We start from the raw sequence: 19664 nt of genomic DNA, 5'->3' as shown, positions 1-19664 counted from the left end.
ATTAATACTTCGTCAGTTATTGTTGTTGGTACTCCTTGGTATCTATGGTGCGTATGACGTTGATGCTCGTGGGACAGATTGTGAAGTTGAGGTTTACAATGCGGTTGTGGTTGGAGGTGGTAATGGTACTGTTGGCGTTGATGATGGTGGTACTGGTTATGCTGCTGGTGCTGCTGCTGGTGTTTGTAATCTCTGCACCAAATTCTCCAAAGCCACTACCCGAGCGCGAAGTTCGTTGACTTCTTCTATTATTCCAGGATGATTGTCGGTCGGAACGAGCGGATAAATAAAATCTAGAATTTGATGTAGTATATAATCGTGACGAGATACCCTGGAAATGAGAGAGAAAATGGTGTCTCGAACAGGTTCGCCGGTAAGTGCTTCAGGTTCTTCGCCAAGAGGGCAATGTGGTGGATGGAAAGGATCGCCTTCTTCTTGTTTCCAATGATTGAGGAGGCTACGAACCCATCCCCAATTCATCCAGAATAGGTGATGACTGATTGGTTGATCCATTCTGGTCACACTGCTTTCGGAGCTTGAGTGAGATTCCATTTCGAAATCCGAGTGACTTGAACTGATGACAAATTCCATTTCGTACGATTGGATAAAGGATTTTCGATATAAAAATGATTTTTCGGCTATCGGGTGGTATTTTATTTACATAGGATATCTATATATAGAGATCAAAAGATTTCATAGATTACGGAGGAATTTGCTGGGTATGTCAGGTAAAGTTTAAAGTTACAGATACGATAAGATATGATTTAGCAGATACGCTAAGATATGAAGTTTGTCTATACACTACTCATGCAATTAATGTAGCAAGACGTGTCTAGACTAATAATGATAAGCAGGTAATTTCCTATGGATGATAAGCAGATGATTTCCGACTAGAAATGATAAGCAAAACTTTTGACATGCAGACACGGTCGAAGTCCAGACTCACTAATGCATCCTAACGACTTATCAGTTAGACACACTAATGCAGACCTGGTTCGCTAAGACCATCGCTCTGATACCAACTGAAAGGACCCGTTCATATACACTATAAACGATTCACAATAGTTGATTACATTGCGAGGTATTTGACCTATATATGATATATTTTACAAACATTGCATTCGTTTTTAAAAGACAATCTTTCTTTACATCAAAAATTGACAGGCATGCATACCATTTCATAATATCCACTATCCAACTATAAATTGATTTAATAATAATCTTTGATGAACTCAATGACTCGAATGCAACGTTCTTCGAAATATGCTATGAAAGACTCCAAGTAATATCTTTAAAATGAGCAAATGCACAGCGGAAGATTTCTGTAACACCTGAGAATAAACATGCTTTAAAGTGTCAACCAAAAGGTTGGTGAGTTCATTAGTTTATCATAATCATTTATTTCCATCATTTTAATAGACCACAAGAATTTCATTTCCAGTTCTCATAAATATACGTCCCATGCATAGAGACAAAAAAATAATCATTCATATGGTGAACACCTGGTAACCGACATTAACTAGATACATATAAGAATATCCCCTATCATTCCGGGATCCTCCTTCGGACATGATATAATTTCGAAGTACTAAAGCATCCGGTACTTTGGATGGGGTTTGTTAGGCCCAATAGATCTATCTTTAGGATTCGCGTCAATTAGGGTGTCTGTTCCCTAATTCTTAGATTACCAGACTTAATAAAAAGGGGCATATTCGATTTCGATAATTCAACCATATAATGTAGTTTCGATTACTTGTGTCTATTTCAAAAAACATTTATAAAAATTGCGCATGTATTCTCAGCCCAAAAATATAAAGGGTAAAAAGGCAAATGAAACTCACCATACTGTATTTCGTAGTAAAAATACATATAACGTCATTGAACAAGTGCAAGGTTGGCCTCGGATTCACGAACCTAAATTAATTATATATATTTATGTGTTGGTCAATATTTGTCTAACAAATTAGGTCAAGTCATAGTGTACCACAATCCTAATGCTCGAGACTAATATGCAAAAGTCAACAAAAGTAAATTTGACTCAAAATAATTTCCAAAAATTTATACATGATTAATATATAGTTTAAATATCGTCGTTTTATATTTTTAAATATTTTTAAAAGATTTATTAGAGTAAATAATATAATTTATTTATTAATAAATAAAATTTTATATTATATTTATATAATAAAATATACTTTTATATATATTAAGTAATAAAATTTATAGGGTTCATTTAATATTATAAAGATAATATGATACGTATTATTAAATTAAGTTATTACACGTAGTAAAATATGTTTGTATCAAATATTTATTTGATAAAATAATATCTATAATGATAGTAAGTAAAAGTTGTATTATTTTGTAATAATAATTATTATTATAAAAATATCAATATTTATAATTACTAAGATGACATTATGATAAAACGATAATTCTAATTATGATAACTTTAATATTTACGATAATTTTTAATATTATCTTTAAAATAATAATTCTATTTAAAATAATAATAATAATGATATTTTATAGTAACAATGACATTTCTATTAAAATGATAATTTTTGTTAAAATGATAGTTTTAATACTAACGATAATTTTAATAATAATAGTAATGATAAAAATAATAAGAACGATAATTTTATCTAAATCAATATCTTATAATATTTTAATTTCATCATGATACTCTTACCCATTATTTCCTAATCGTTTCGTTTAATAGCTTTTAATCGTCTTTTATATCGTGTTCGTAATAATGATAATAATAGTAATCAAAATAATTAGGTGTTACAAATATTTGTTTTAATTACACTAATATTAATAATGATAGTTACTATAACATTATTAACGATAATACTAATAATTATCTTAATGATAATATAGTAATAATAATAATAACAATAACAATAACCATTTTTAAATAATGATATATATATTAATAATGATAATAATAATAATAATACCAATAATAATAATAATAATAATAATAATAATAATAATAATAATAATAATAATAATAATAATAATAATAATAATAATAATAATTGGATAATAATAATAATACTAATTATAACTTTAACGATAATAACGATAGTAATAATAAAAAAAATAACAATTTTTAATGATAAATCCTTTTATTAATAAAGATAATAATAATAATAATAAGAAAAAACTAGAACGACGATAATAACGACGATAATAATAATCATTTTTAATAATAATACAAAAATTCGATGGACTATAACTTCAAATCCGTTCATCAAAATCATTCGATATCTAAATGAAAAGTTCTTAATTTTTCGCTAGCTTTCCAACGACATGCATATCTTATACCTTATCTCAGTCGCATATATAACTAATTCAGGATTCAACATAACCTAACTAAAGGCAATATCAAAAGTACAAACATGCATAATCCTATATACTCGAGCACTAGTCAGGGATACACTATTAGTATGTAAAAGTTAAATTATGAGTACTCACGTATCAATATTGAGATTCAATATTGCAGGAAAGGTACGTAGACGCAACGGAGATGATAAACACTATATTGACCTCACGAGCATACCCATGAACCATACCAATCACCTCCATAGCTATAACCCATAATTTCCTTAATCCAATCCCACTCGAAAAACAATTTCGAAATCACTCGGACAGCACTCTGACGTAATATTTTGTGTATACTAATAATATCTTGAAATAATACAGAGTAAATATATATATGTAAATCGATTGAGAGAGTTTAGAGAAAAATATTTTCAAGTTTCTATGAAATAATGAAACCTATTGAATTCTATTTATAATAGATTTTTGAATTATTAAAGTGAATTATTAAAGTATGAATTATTAAAGTGAATTATTAAAGTATGAATTATTAAAGTGAATTATTAAAGTATGAATTATTAAAGTGAATTATTAAAGTATGAATTATTAAAGTGAATTATTAAAGTATGAATTATTAAAGTGAATTATTAAAGTTAAAGTAAAGTAAAAATAAAGTAAAGGTAAAGTTTAAGTATAGTAAAAGTATAAAACTATGTACGTATAATACGCGTATAAATATATATAATATTAATTTAAATCGTTATATATATTTAATAAAATAAAATATAAATATCGTTATCTTTATCATACTGGTTAAGTAATGAGTTGTCAAAAGTGGTTCTAGATATTTATAAAAGTTATATACGTTTTAATAATAAAGTTCTTTTTAAACTGAAAACGTTTTTGTACGTTTGAAACTAAATCAAATAAATATAATAATTTTGTTTTCCAAAACCAAATATATTTTTAAGAATCATTTTGTTTAAAGGTTAAAATAATGGAAATCGTTATATCATAAAATGTTTTAAAAAAATAGAATCATATATATTCATAATAGGTTTCAAGTTTTTAAATTACAGTTTGTTGGTGAAGCATGGGATAAAGTTCAAAGGTTAAATAAACGTATGAAATCATCTTAATGAAAAATGTCGAGTTACTTAACTTGTCGATATCCAACATCTAAGTTATTTACACTTCACGTTCTTACTTATAAATCACTTTACCATTTTCCGAATGTTGTCAAAAAGAATAGATTTCTTAAATCACAGTGGACCTCATAACATAGACCCGTAATCATATCATAATGTATCTGATAAATCAACAATTTGATATTATCTTCTAATTCCATCGATAAACATATTGAAACAAATACAATCATGTAAAGTATTATACGTTTAATACTTTATTAATATTCTCAAGTTATAATATATATATATATATATATACATATATATACATATTTATTTATATATAACGGTTCGTGAATCGTCTGAATTTGGTCGAGGTTATAATGAATGTATGAACACAATTTAAAATTCTTGAGATTTAACTTAACAAACTTTGCTTATCGTGTCAGAATAATATAAAGATAAAGTTTAAATTTGATTGGAAATTTCCGGGTTGTCACAGATCCCGGAATGATGGGGATATTCTTATATACATATTGTGAATGTCGGTTACCAGTTGTTCAATCCATATGAATGATATTTTTGTCTCTATGCAAGGGACGTATGTTTATGAGAAATGGAAATATGAAATCTTGTGGTCTATTAAAATTATGAAATGATTATTTACGTTAAACTAATGAACTCACCAACCTTTTGGTTGACACTTTAAAGCATGTTTATTCTCATGTATGAAAGAAACATTCCGCTGTGCATTTGCTCATTTTAAAGACAGTTTTTGGAGTCGATCATCGTAATGGAACCAGTTGTTGGTGACTTTGTCCAGATGGATTAGGACGGGTCCTTTCATATGACCCAACCCGATCTAGACCAGGGTCGTTATTCGTACCTGATCCAGATGCAATAATATCTAAAGCACGGAAGGAAGCACCAATCAGATTTCCAGAGATTTAAGGACACTCTTTCGAGTTAAAACATCATATCATCCAGCTCATCCAAAATAGTTGTCCGTTTCATAGACTACCGAATGACGATCCTAATTATCACCTTGATAAATTCATATCTCTTTTGAACTCCTACAAACAACCAGGGATAGGACAAGATATAGTCCGGCTATACTTGTTTCCCTATTCTCTCACTCACCATGCTCAAACATGGTTCGAAGGACTGGAAAAAGATTTCATCACGTCATGGACGGAGATGGCTACTAAATTCCTAACCAAATATTTCCCTCCTTCCAAACAAACCAAGCTAAAGAATGACATCATTAACTTTAAAAAAAGTTATGATGAATCTCTTTACACTGCATGGGAGCGATTCAAAACCCTGCTGTAGAAGTGCCCTAATCACCAGCTAGAACGGTCAGCTCAAATTTGTACTTTCTACAATGGTCTTACGGTAAATCATAGGACGACGATTGATGCAGCAGCTCAAGGAAATCTAATGAACCAAACCGCAGACGAAGCATGGGAATTGCTCGAGAATATGACAATGCATCATCATGACTGGAACAGTGGTGAAACAACTTCGTCATCTGCCCCACTCTCTGCACTTAACAATCAAACGGAGGTCATCAAATCCCTCACGGATAAGATGGAATCTCTCGCTAAACAACTTAGAGAATTGAAGACGTAGTCGCAGCAGGTCAACCAAGCTCAGGCTTGTGTTAATTGTACCAACCCACAACCCACTGAAGAATATCAAGTTGAGTACGAAAACCCTGACGGTTCAGTCTGTTATGTTCAATACCCAGCTCATCCACCAAATCCCGAATTCAATCAACAACCTGGGGTTAATCAATTTCAATGAAGCAACCAACCTTTTTGTTATCGCTACCCACCTTACCCATCCCAACAATGTCAATTGTCCTACGATCAACCACTTCCACTCACTGGTCCATCAGTCGAGGAAAATTCCCTACCATCCAGATTACAAAAGCAACTAACCCCACTCTCGGAGCTGATGATCAGTTGACTCAGTTCATTCAAGGACAACAACAGCTAAATCAAAGAACTACAGCCAGACAAGATCAGACAGAGATACTAATGAGAAATCAATTGGCTCAGCTCAAAAGTCTGGAGACGCAGCTCAGACAGTTATCACAACACCTTGAAAACCGACCACAGGGAAGGTTACCCAATAATACTATCCAAAATCCCCACATAGAGGAAGCTAAGCAAATGGATTTCGTAATTCCAGAGGAAGAATCACGGAGAAGGTCAGCTAGGCTCAAGAACAAATCGACATATACTCAGAAGCTGACCCCTGCAACTCCAATGCGTGTACCCTATCCTGGAAGGCTACAGGAGGAACCATCCAAGCTTAATTCCTTCAAGCTCGATGGAAGATTCCTGGACACCATGTCCAAAGTCCCCAACCAGAAAAGATACATCCGAAGGCTTCTCTCTACAAAGGAGAGGATACCAGATTCTAACAAAATTCTACTGAATGAAGAATGCTCAGCATTGCTCAGAAACTCTCTACCACCAAAGCTAGGAGATACAAGCCGATTCATTTTTTCGTGTTCGATCTACCAATCTGGAACCATTCATGCGCTAGCAGATTTAGGAGCAAGTATCAACCTAATCCCCTACTCTCTCTACAAGTGATTAGAGATAGGTGACAAGTCTCCTATCTCAAAAAAAAATCCAACTTGCCGATCACACAATTCGATATCCTAAGGGCATAGTTGAGAACGTCATGGTGAAAGTCGACAAATTCTTGTATCCTACGGATTTCGTAGTAATGGACATCAAGGAAGACCTAAACTGTCATACCCAGTCCAAAATCTTCCGAACGAATACAATAACATATGGTACCATCGCGATGAACCGAATTCTATATGCCATGAACGACTCCATGTAATATCTTTAAAATGAGCAAATGCACAGCGGAAGGTTTCTTTCATACCTGAGAATAAACATGCTTTAAAGTGTCAACCAAAAGATTGGTGAGTTCATAGGTTTATCGTAAACAATAAAATTCAGTACTTTTGATAGACCACAAGATTTAAATGCGGCATGGTACAAATGAGCCCGTATCCTATACCCACCTGTAATGTACATGCGAATTTCTTTAAATACAGTACACATATCTCGTGTACGAAATCATTCTTTCAAAAATGTTTAATAACCGTACACATATCTCGTGTACAAAATATCATACACATAACCTGTGTATAAAAATCATTCTCTCGATATATAACATTCATTTTTCTTTCATAGCTTTCATAGCTTTCAATTCTTGGCTTGGTAACCGACCTTAACATATAATGCGCATAATAATATCCCCAAAACAGAACATCTCGTCTGTATAATAATCATATAAACCTCGAAGTACTAAACACCACGCCCACTAGCTCTTCCATCTAGTGAACATTCTGGGTGGGGGTGTCAAACCCGGTAGCTACCTTTAGGATTCGCGTGAATTAGGGCCATACCCGAATTCTAATTCTTAGGTTACCAAGCAATAATCAGGGGAAAAATATTCATATCAATTGTGGCAATTATCACGTCCACATAATTTCAATGGTGGCAATTATCACATCCACATAATTCAATGGTGGCAATTATCACGTCCACATAATTCATTCGAGGAATGTTTTGCTTGTGTCTGTCTCGTCAAACATTTATAAAAAAATTTCATGCATTCATAGTTCAAAATATAGTTCAAAAGCATTTAATAAAGCAGTTGTAAAAGTAGCGCATGTATTCTCAGTCCCAAAAATGTAAAGAGTAAAAGGGAATCAAATGAACTCACGATACGATATTTCGTAGTAAGAATATGCATACGACGACACTGAACAATGCAGGTTAGCCTCGGATTCACGAACATATATCATTTATATATATATTAACACATATAATTGTAATCGAATAGATTCATATATTATATCTTAAATTATGTATTATATATATATATATATATATATATATATATATATATATATATATATATATATATATATATATGATTAGTGTTATATTAAAAATATCGAATTTGTTAGAAATGTTAATATGATTAATACATACTTATATGTAATATTACTATAAGTATATTTTTATATCAATAATAGTAACAAAGGTTGTATTTGATTGTAATGGTAATATTAATAATAATAATAATAATAATACTACTAATACTATTAATTATAGTAATAATAAAAAAATAATAATGTCTCTAATAATAATAATGATAATAATAATAATCCTAATATTAATAAAAATGATAATTTTACTAAAAATGTCATTCTTAATAATATTGATAATTTTAATAAAAATAATACTTTTACTAACATTTTCGTATATTTAACTTTTAGTCATTATTAATATCTTTTATTTTCATAAGATTCTAATAATAATGATAATATTAGAAAAAATATTATTAATAGTAATAATAATAATAATAATAATAATAATAATAATAATAAGACTACCTTTAAAATAAGCTTCCTAAAAGAATCGCCAAAGACCGGGCTCGAACTTGAGACATCTCTCTCACGAAACCCCTAACACCTCAAACCATCTAGGATATCCAGCTTTTCTGATTTAATCTCTAACTTAAATCTATATATAACCCATTTTCTTTGTGTTTACCTTTTTCTTCTTCAACTTCATAAAACCCATTTAACTAGTCCCATAGTTTACGGTCCAAGAGGCATTCACCTGGCCCAACACTAAATGGAAGACTTCGACCCAATAGCAATTAAAACTCGGCCCAATACCTCACTTTTGCCAACAGCCCAACTTTCTTTAAAAAAAAAATATGCATAGTCGCCTAGGACGAGTTTCGAACCAAGGAACTCTCGTATAACATAAATAATCCTCACCATTCAACTATTACTTAGTTTCTGTTTTGATTTCCCAAACCAACTCCTTTATCTCTGATCTTATCATCATTATTAACTCCAATGGCTCGATGGTTGTTGGGAGAATCGGCCCACATAAGAAAGTAATATGATTGCCCACAATCACGTATTTTCCTCAGAATATAATAGACAATAATACCGACACCTTTAATAAAGTTTGAGAATTTAGTAATCAAAAGGAATGGGTGGGGTATCGGTTTAACATATAAGTATTTACTAAATCATCATCTATCGTTTCATCACCAACTCCATCATCATTCATATCTCTATTTCTAAAACAGAAACAGAATTATAAAGCTAATATGGCAGCAATACAGCGACGGTGAGAAAGAAAAATAAATAAAGATAAATAAACGTAGCGGTTGTGTTTCGAGGGTGATGTTTGGTGTTTAGGAAAAATAGAGACGATAGCAGCTCCAGTTGATGGGTCTTGTGTAGTGACCCGAATTTTTCCATGTTTATATATATTAATTGAGATTGATATTTACATGATTAAATGTTTCCAACATGTTAAGAAATCAAACTTGTTAAGACTTGATTAATTGAAATATGTTTCATATAGACAATTGACCACCCAAGTTGACCGGTGATTCACGAACGTTAAAACTTGTAAAAACTATATGGTGACATATATATGGATATATATATATAGTTAACATGATACTATGATAAGTAAACATATCATTAAGTATATTAACAATGAACTACATATGTAAAAACAAGACTACTAACTTAATGATTTTTAAACGAGACATATATGTAACGATTATCGTTGTAAAGACATTTAATGTATATATATCATATTAAGAGATATTCATACATGATAATATCATGATAATATAATAATTTAAAATCTCATTTGATATTATAAACATTGGGTTAACAACATTTAACAAGATCGTTAACCTAAAGGTTTCAAAACAACACTTACTTGTAACGACTAACGATGACTTAACGACTCAGTTAAAATGTATATACATGTAGTGTTTTAATATGTATTTATACACTTTTGAAAGACTTCAATACACTTATCAAAATACTTCTACTTAACAAAAATGCTTACAATTACATCCTCGTTCAGTTTCATCAACAATTCTACTCGTATGCACCCGTATTCGTACTCGTACAATATACAGCTTTTAGATGTATGTACTATTGGTATATACACTCCAATGATCAGCTCTTAGCAGCCCATGTGAGTCACCTAACACATGTGGGAACCATCATTTGGCAACTAGCATGAAATATCTCATAAAATTACAAAAATATGAGTAATCATTCATGACTTATTTACATGAAAACAAAATTACATATCCTTTATATCTAATCCATACACCAACGACCAAAAACACCTACAAACACTTTCATTCTTCAATTTTCTTCATCTAATTGATCTCTCTCAAGTTCTATCTTCAAGTTCTAAGTGTTCTTCATATATTCTACAAGTTCTAGTTACATAAAATCAAGAATACTTTCAAGTTTGCTAGCTCACTTCCAATCTTGTAAGGTGATCATCCAACCTCAAGAAATCTTTGTTTCTTACAGTAGGTTATCATTCTAATACAAGGTAATAATCATATTCAAACTTTGGTTCAATTTCTATAACTATAACAATCTTATTTCAAGTGATGATCTTACTTGAACTTGTTTTCGTGTCATAATTCTGCTTCAAGAACTTCGAGCCATCCAAGGATCCGTTGAAGCTAGATCCATTCTTCTCTTTTCCAATAGGTTTATCCAAGGAACTTAAGGTAGTAATGATGTTCATAACATCATTCGATTCATACATATAAAGCTATCTTATTCGAAGGTTTAAACTTGTAATCACTAGAACATAGTTTAGTTAATTCTAAACTTGTTCGCAAACAAAAGTTAATCCTTCTAACTTGACTTTTAAAATCAACTAAACACATGTTCTATATCTATATTATATTCTAACTTAATGGTTTAAAACCTGGAAACACGAAAAACACCGTAAAACCGGATTTACGCCGTCGTAGTAACACCGCAGGCTGTTTTGGGTTAGTTAATTAAAAACTATGATAAACTTTGATTTAAAATTTGTTATTCTTAGAAAATGATTTTTATTATGAACATGAAACTATATCCAAAAATTATGGTTAAACTCAAAGTGGAAGTATGTTTTCTAAAATGGTCATCTAGACGTCGTTCTTTCGACTGAAATGACTACCTTTACAAAAACGACTTGTAACTTATTTTTCCGACTATAAACCTATAATTTTTCTGTTTAGATTCATAAAATAGAGTTCAATATGAAACCATAGCAATTTTATTCACTCAAAACGGATTTAAAATGAAGAAGTTATGGGTAAAACAAGATTGGATAATTTTTCTCATTTTAGCTACGTGAAAATTGGTAACAAATCTATTTCAACCATAACTTAATCAACTTGTATTGTATATTATGTAATCTTGAGATACCATAGACACGTATACAATGTTTCGACCTATCATGTCGACACATCTATATATATTTCGGAACAACCATAGACACTCTATATGTGAATGTTGGAGTTAGCTATACAGGGTTGAGGTTGATTCCAAAATATATATAGTTTGAGTTGTGATCAATACTGAGATATGTATACACTGGGTCGTGGATTGATTCAAGATAATATTTATCGATTTATTTCTGTACATCTAACTGTGGACAACTAGTTGTAGGTTACTAACGAGGACAGCTGACTTAATAAACTTAAAACATCAAAATATATTAAAAGTGTTGTAAATATATTTTGAACATACTTTGATATATATGTATATATTGTTATAGGTTCGTGAATCAACCAGTGGCCAAGTTTTACTTCCCGACGAAGTAAAAATCTGTGAAAGTGAGTTATAGTCCCACTTTTAAAATCTAATATTTTTGGGATGAGAATACATGCAGGTTTTATAAATGATTTACAAAATAGACACAAGTACGTGAAACTACATTCTATGGTTGAATTATCGAAATCGAATATGCCCCTTTTTATTAAGTCTGGTAATCTAAGAATTAGGGAACAGACACCCTAATTGACGCGAATCCTAAAGATAGATCTATTGGGCCTAACAAACCCCATCCAAAGTACCGGATGCTTTAGTACTTCGAAATTTATATCATATCCGAATGGTGTCCCGGAATGATGGGGATATTCTTACATATGCATCTTGTTAATGTCGGTTACCAGGTGTTCACCATATGAATGATTTTTATCTCTATGTATGGGATGTGTATTGAAATATGAAATCTTGTGGTCTATTATTATGATTTGATATATATAGGTTAAACCTATAACTCACCAACATTTTTGTTGACGTTTTAAGCATGTTTATTCTCAGGTGATTATTAAGAGATTCCGCTGTCGCATACTTAAATAAGGACGAGATTTGGAGTCCATGCTTGTATGATATTGTGTAAAAACTGCATTCAAGAAACTTATTTTGTTGTAACATATTTGTATTGTAAACCATTATGTAATGGTCGTGTGTAAACAGGATATTTTAGATTATCATTATTTGATAATCTACGTAAAGCTTTTTAAACCTTTATTGATGAAATAAAGGTTATGGTTTGTTTTAAAATGAATGCAGTCTTTGAAAAATGTCTCATATAAAGGTCAAAACCTCGCAACGAAATCAATTAATATGGAACGTTTTTAATCAATAAGAACGGGACATTTCAGTTGGTATCCGAGCGTTGGTCTTAGAGAACCAGAAATTTGCATTAGTGTGTCTTATCGAGTTTGTTAGGATGCATTAGTGAGTCTGGACTTCGACCGTGTTTTCTTTAAAAATGATTGCTTAACATTTTTGTTGGAAACTATATATTATTAACATGTATATATTATGTGATATATTAATCTCTTAACATGTTTGATATTGTGTGATAGATGTCTACCTCTAGCACAAATCCCATTGACTCACCTAATAATAACGAAGAGTCAAATATATATTGGACTGATTCACAAGTTCCCGAAGAGGAACCGGAAGAAGAGTCGGAACCGGAAGAAGAATCGGAACCAGAAGAAGAATCAGAACAGGAAGAGGAGGAACCGGAGGAGGAAATAGAACCGGTGGGGGAAATAATAAAACGGTTAAGTAAAAGAAAATCAACCGACCAAGGTTACTTATGGTCAATGGTGTTTCCGCCAAGGAAGCAAAATATTGGGAGGATTACCAATTCTCCGATGAATCGGATTCCGATGAGAATTCCGATGATGTTATAGAAATTACCCCAACTGAATTTAAAAAGGCAAAAGAAAATAATAAGGGAAAGGGCATAAAAATAGAGAAATCTAATTCCAACCCCGATGAACTTTATATGTATCATCAACCCCCGAAGTCCTTAAGTTGTAACAATGACCCGGGAACCTCTAAACTACCAGGTTTTTCTAAACCAATGTGGAAAACGACGGCTCGTATTAGGGGAACATCATATATCCCTAGAAACTTGGCAAAACGAACCAAAACCGAAGAAGAAGAAACAAGCGAGTCGGAATAAGATAGTTGTATTAGTGTGGTGTAATATATCTAATATAGTGTGCTTATGCTTTATGATATATGTAAAAATTGCTTGTATTAATAAGTATTTTTTTTTATGAATCTAACTCTTGTCTATTTTACAGTATAAAAACACAAAATGGATAGACAACCCAATATTTTAAGAGACCTACCCGGAGACATGATTGATGAAATCTTGTCTAGAGTCGGTCAGAATTCTCTGACACAACTATTTAAGGCGAGATCAGTTTGTAAGACATTCGAAGAACGTTCCAAGAATGCCTTGGTTTATAAAAGGCTTTCGTTCGAAAGATGGGGGATATCACATTGGGAAATCCATAAGTTACGATGTGTTTACTTTGACGCATATATTGCGGGGAACCCAAATGCTATTTTACGCAATGGGTTAAGAAATTATTTTGACTCAATATATCCGAATATTGGACTTCGTGATTTAGAAAAAGCGGCTAACATGCAACATAAAGAAGCATGTTATGCTTACGGATTAGTAATGTTCGCTTCTCACCAAAGTGAGAACAAGAACATCGGGCTACAACTATTAAACAAAACGTTCCCACAAGTGACGGAGTCGGTAATTGGGGTAAGAAATGAGGTTTTTAGATTGTTACGGGACTGTTGGACATTACGTAACCCTCGTCCCTTTGACGACGTTACAACACACTGTCTTATCAATGGCCATAACGATTATGTTCCACAAGACCAAGGATGGGAAGTAATCCTAGTAAAACCAGAATGCATGACTTGTTTCTGGACGTATGAATTACGTGTCTTTATTGCCTTTGCTGAACGACTTGTGTACTAGCTAGAATTATCTTCACAACCATCTTGTATCAAATTTATTGTGTGCTATATTTCATGCTATATGTAAAATAAGCGGTATTGTAAGTTTGTAAAATATTGTGTAAAAGTTTGAACGCGAAATATTATTATAATCAGTTTTTCATATAGAATTGTAGTAGTTGAATTGTATATTAGCTACTAAGTATGAACTTAACGGGTAGGTACTACCCGAATTTAAACTTATAAAACGCTAATATGAAGAAAAAGCTTTTATAAATGAGTTCATATTATGCTACGAAATACTATTAACTACTCTTAATATTCTGTATGATTAACTTGTTCCATTTGACTATTTTGAAGGAAATGGCACCGACTACTCGACACACCGTGAATATGAATGAAGAGGAATTCCGTACTTTTCTAGCTTCAAACATAGCCGCAGTACAGGCTGCGCTACATACCAACAATAACCTTGGATCTAGCAGTACAGGAAATCGTGTAGGATGCACCTACAAAGAATTCACTGCCTGCAAACCTTTGGAATTTGATGGAACCGAAGGACCGATCGGATTGAAACGGTGGACCGAGAAGGTCGAATCGGTTTTTGCCATAAGTAAGTGTACTGAAGAGGACAAAGTGAAGTACGCTACGCATACCTTCATAGGTTCTGCGTTAACATGGTGGAATACCTATCTAGAGCAAGTGGGACAAGACGATGCGTACGCACTACCGTGGTCAGCATTCAAGCACTTGATGAAAGAGAAGTACCGTCCCAGAACCGAGGTCAATAAGCTCAAGACAGAACTTAGAGGGTTACGAACCCAAGGATTTGATATTACCACGTACGAAAGACGATTCACAGAATTGTGCCTATTGTGACCAGGAGCATTCGAAGATGAGGAAGAGAAGATCGACGCGTTTGTGAAAGGATTACCGGAAAGAATCCAAGAAGATATAAGTTCACACGAGCCCGCCTCCATACAACAGGCATGTAGAATGGCTCACAAACTAGTGAACCAGATTGAAGAAAGAATTAAAGAACAGAATGATGAAGAGGCTAATGTGAAGCAAGTCAAAAGAAAGTGGGAGGAAAACGGTGATAAGAATCACCAATACAACAACAACAGCAATTACAACAATAATCGCAACAATTATCCCAACAATCGCAACATCAATCGCAACTACAACAAACGGCCCAACAACAACAACAACAACAACAACAACAACAACAACAACAACTACAACAATCATCCCAACAACAATAATAACCGCAACAACAACAACAACAATCAGAAGCAGCTATGCCAAAGATGTGAAAAGTATCACTCGGGGTTCTGCACCAAATTTTGCAACAAGTGTAAAAGAAATGGTCATAGCGCGGCGAAGTGTGAGGTCTACGGACCAGGGGTTAATAGAACGAAAGGAACAAATGGTGTCGGAACAAGTAATGGCGGAGCAAGTAGTGTCGGAGCAAGTTATGCCAATGTAGTTTGTTATAAATGTGGAAAACTGGGCCACATTATTAGAAATTGCCCGAACCAGGAGAACACGAATGGACAAGGCCGCGGAAGAGTTTTCAATATTAGTGCGGCAGAGGCACAGGAAGACCCGGAGCTTGTTACGGGTACGTTTCTTATTGACAATAAATCTGCTTACGTTTTATTTGATTCGGGTGCGGATAGAAGCTATATGAGTAGAGATTTTTGTGCTAAATTAAGTTGTCCATTGACGCCTTTGGATAATAAATTTTTACTCGAATTAGCAAATGGTAAATTAATTTCAGCAGATAATATATGTCGGAATCGAGAAATTAAACTGGTTAGCGAAACATTTAAGATTGATTTGATACCAGTAGAGTTAGGGAGTTTTGATGTGATAATCGGTATAGACTGGTTGAAAGAAGTGAAAGCAGAGATCGTTTGTTAAAAAAATGCAATTCGCATTATACGAGAAAAAGGAAAACCCTTAATGGTGTACGGAGAAAAGGGCAACACGAAGCTACATCTTATTAGTAATTTGAAGGCACAAAAACTAATAAGAAAAGGTTGCTATGCTGTTCTAGCACACTTCAAGAAAGTACAAACTGAAGAAAAGAGCATCAATGATGTTCCCATTGCAAAAGAATTTCCCGATGTATTTCCGAAAGAATTACCGGGATTACCCCCACATCGATCCGTTGAATTTCAAATAGATCTTGTACCAGGAGCTGCACCAATAGCTCGTGCTCCTTACAGACTCGCACCCAGCGAGATGAAAGAACTGCAAAGCCAATTACAAGAACTTTTAGAGCATGGTTTCATTCGACCAAGCACATCACTGTGGGGAGCTCCTGTTTTGTTTGTCAAGAAGAAAGATGGTACATTCAGGTTGTGTATCGACTACCGAGAGTTGAACAAACTTACCATCAAGAACCGCTACCCACTACCCAGAATCGACGACTTATTTGATCAACTACAAGGCTCGTCTTTTTATTCAAAGATTGACTTACGTTCCGGGTATCATCAAATGCGGGTGAAAGAAGATGATATTCCAAAGACTGCTTTCAGAACACGTTACGGTCATTACGAGTTTATGGTCATGCCGTTTGGTTTAACTAATGCACCAGCTGTGTTCATGGACCTTATGAACCGAGTGTGTGGACCATACCTTGACAAGTTTGTCATTGTTTTCATTGATGACATACTTATTTACTCAAAGAATGACCAAGAACACGGTGAACATTTGAGAAAGGTGTTAGAAGTATTGAAGAAGGAAGAATTGTACGCTAAGTTTTCAAAGTGTGCATTTTGGTTGGAAGAAGTTCAATTCCTCGGTCACATAGTGAACAAAGAAGGTATTAAGGTGGATCCGGCAAAGATAGAAACTGTTGAAAAGTGGGAAACCCCAAAAACTCCGAAACACATACACCAGTTTTTAGGACTAGCTGGTTACTACAGAAGGTTCATCCAAGACTTTTCCAGAATAGCAAAACCCTTGACTGCATTAACGCATAAAGGGAAGAAATTTGAATGGAATGATGAACAAGAGAAAGCGTTTCAGTTATTGAAGAAAAAGCTAACTACGGCACCTATATTGTCATTGCCTGAAGGGAATGATGATTTTGTAATTTATTGTAACGCATCAAAGCAAGGTCTCGGTTGTGTATTAATGCAACGAACGAAGGTGATTGCTTATGCGTCTAGACAATTGAAGATTCACGAACAAAATTATACGACGCATGATTTGGAATTAGGCGCGGTTGTTTTTGCATTAAAGACTTGGAGGCACTACTTATATGGGGTCAAAAGTATTATATATACCGACCACAAAAGTCTTCAACACATATTTAATCAGAAACAACTGAATATGAGGCAGCGTAGGTGGATTGAATTGTTGAATGATTACGACTTTGAGATTCGTTACCACCCGGGGAAGGCAAATGTGGTAGCCGATGCCTTGAGCAGGAAGGACAGAGAACCCATTCGAGTAAAATCTATGAATATAATGATTCATAATAACCTTACTACTCAAATAAAGGAGGCGCAACAAGGAGTTTTAAAAGAGGGAAATTTAAAGGATGAAATACCCAAAGGATCAGAGAAGCATCTTAATATTCGGGAAGACGGAACCCGGTATAGGGCTGAAAGGATTTGGGTACCAAAATTTGGAGATATGAGAGAAATGGTACTTAGAGAAGCTCATAAAACCAGATACTCAATACATCCTGGAACGGGGAAGATGTACAAGGATCTCAAGAAACATTTTTGGTGGCCGGGTATGAAAGCCGATGTTGCTAAATACGTAGGAGAATGTTTGACGTGTTCTAAGGTCAAAGCTGAGCATCAGAAACCATCAGGTCTACTTCAACAACCCGAAATCCCGGAATGGAAATGGGAAAACATTACCATGGATTTCATCACTAAATTGCCAAGGACTGCAAGTGGTTTTGATACTATTTGGGTAGTAGTGGATCGTCTCACCAAATCAGCACACTTCCTGCCAATAAGAGAAGATGACAAGATGGAGAAGTTAGCACGACTGTATTTGAAGGAAGTCGTCTCCAGACATGGAATACCAATCTCTATTATCTCTGATAGGGATGGCAGATTTATTTCAAGATTCTGGCAGACATTACAGCAAGTATTAGGAACTCGTCTAGACATGAGTACTGCCTATCATCCACAAACTGATGGCCAGAGCGAAAGGATGATACAAACGCTTGAATACATGCTACGAGCATGTGTTATTGATTTCGGAAACAGTTGGGATCGACATCTACCGTTAGCAGAATTTTCCTACAACAACAGCTACCATTCAAGGATTGAGATGGCGCCGTTTGAAGCACTTTATGGTAGAAAGTGCAGGTCTCCGATTTGTTGGAGTGAAGTGGGGGATAGACAGATTACGGGTCCGGAGATTATACAAGAAACTACCGAGAAGATCATCCAAATTCAACAACGGTTGAAAACTGCCCAAAGTCGACAAAAGAGCTACGCTGACATTAAAAGAAAAGATATAGAATTTGAAATTGGAGAGATGGTCATGCTTAAAGTTGCACCTTGGAAAGGCGTTGTTCGATTTGGTAAATGAGGGAAATTAAATCCAAGGTATATTGGACCATTCAAAATTATTGATCGTGTCGGACCAGTAGCTTACCGACTTGAGTTACCTCAACAACTCGCGGCTGCACATAATACTTTCCACGTCTCGAATTTGAAGAAATGTTTTGCTAAAGAAGATCTCACTATTCCGTTAGATGAAATCCAAATCAACGAAAAACTTCAATTCATCGAAGAACCCGTCGAAATAATGGATCGTGAGGTTAAAAGACTTAAGCAAAACAAGATACCAATTGTTAAGGTTTGATGGAATGCTCGTAGAGGACCCGAGTTCACCTGGGAGCGTGAAGATCAGATGAAGAAGAAATACCCGCATCTATTTCCAGAAGATTCGTCAACACCTTCAACAGCCTAAAATTTCGGGACGAAATTTATTTAACGGGTAGGTACTGTAGTGACCCGAACTTTTCCATGTTTATATATATTAATTGAGATTGATATTTA

The sequence above is a fragment of the Rutidosis leptorrhynchoides genome, chromosome 2, assembly GCF_046630445.1.
Source record: "Rutidosis leptorrhynchoides isolate AG116_Rl617_1_P2 chromosome 2, CSIRO_AGI_Rlap_v1, whole genome shotgun sequence".
Classification (NCBI taxonomy): Eukaryota; Viridiplantae; Streptophyta; class Magnoliopsida; order Asterales; family Asteraceae; genus Rutidosis; species Rutidosis leptorrhynchoides.
This window is presented reverse-complemented; position numbering follows the sequence as displayed.